This window comes from Octodon degus, unplaced genomic scaffold, assembly GCF_000260255.1.
Source record: "Octodon degus isolate 3935 unplaced genomic scaffold, OctDeg1.0 scaffold00177, whole genome shotgun sequence".
Lineage (NCBI taxonomy): Eukaryota > Metazoa > Chordata > Mammalia > Rodentia > Octodontidae > Octodon > Octodon degus.
The window spans coordinates 2,411,827-2,412,741 of NW_004524753.1; the positions used below are offsets into that span (position 1 = coordinate 2,411,827).

A 915-nucleotide genomic window follows, 5' to 3' on the forward strand; every position below is an offset into this window, starting at 1 on the left:
ATATATACCAAAAATATATTAACCACCTATCTATAAATTTGGGGAAGGATTTAGTCCTAGAACAGGAAACTGATAGGCTTTTCAGGTGAACCAGTGCAGCAGAGAAACAGGCAGAAGGAAAAAGGAAAAAGGGGATTTCTTTTCTTTGAGGATGCAGAAAGAAAAGAAAAATAAAGGCTCTTTCCCTTTTTCCTTCTGCCTGTTTCTCTGCTGTGCTGGTTCACCTAAAAAAAAAACCTATCAGAAACAAACTTCATTTTCCTTCTAAAGAAACAAAAGCTGGCAGGATTCCAACCATCTTACCCAGACTACACAATAATTAAGATGCTATTTTTTTTTTTTTTTAGCTCCTCAAACTGATCAGCAATACTTAGTGAAGAAAGTCCTCATTTCATTTTATGTTGTTTCCTTTCATATTTTGAGACTATGTTACCCATCTAGGCCTCCCGACTCTTGGGCTCCAGAGATCCCCATGCATCAGCCTGCTGCGTAGCCAGGCCTAGAGGTACTTAGAGCTGAAAGAAATACTTTTTCAAGTACACACTTCGAGGTCATAGCTTCTCTGTCAACTTACAGTTGAGGAAACCGGACCTGAGATGCGCATGGGCGCCTGGTAAACACACACTATCGATTGTCTAAGTAGAAAAATTACTCACTACTAATTGTGGGCTGCCCAATTTCTTGTAGGCTTACGACTTTTGGTGCTTGCGTGTATTGTGTTGAAATAGGAGGTGTAAGCTAGGAGCAAACCCCAGAAGAATTTGTTTCCATACAGAGCCTTTTGGAATCAAGGACTTCAAAGTTAGAGTTGAAGCCTGCAGTTAAACAAAGATAAGTCCCATTTTCAGGCAAAAGAGGTCAACGAAAGAAAAACTAAAATAAGCTCAACAAGCCATCTGTAGGACTTAGCTCATT

At 39.7% G+C, this 915-nt stretch overlaps 1 pseudogene across 1 annotated transcript in view; it reads right to left on the reverse strand.

Moving 5' to 3' along the window:
* The window catches only part of LOC101573554, a 6,731-nt pseudogene extending 6,127 nt beyond the window's left edge, over positions 1-604 (reverse strand). The window contains exon 1 of the transcript XR_002818573.1: positions 575-604. The product of XR_002818573.1 is annotated as an alpha-enolase pseudogene (transcript). The remainder of the gene's footprint in view (positions 1-574) is intronic.
* Positions 605-915: the final 311 nt, after the last annotated feature.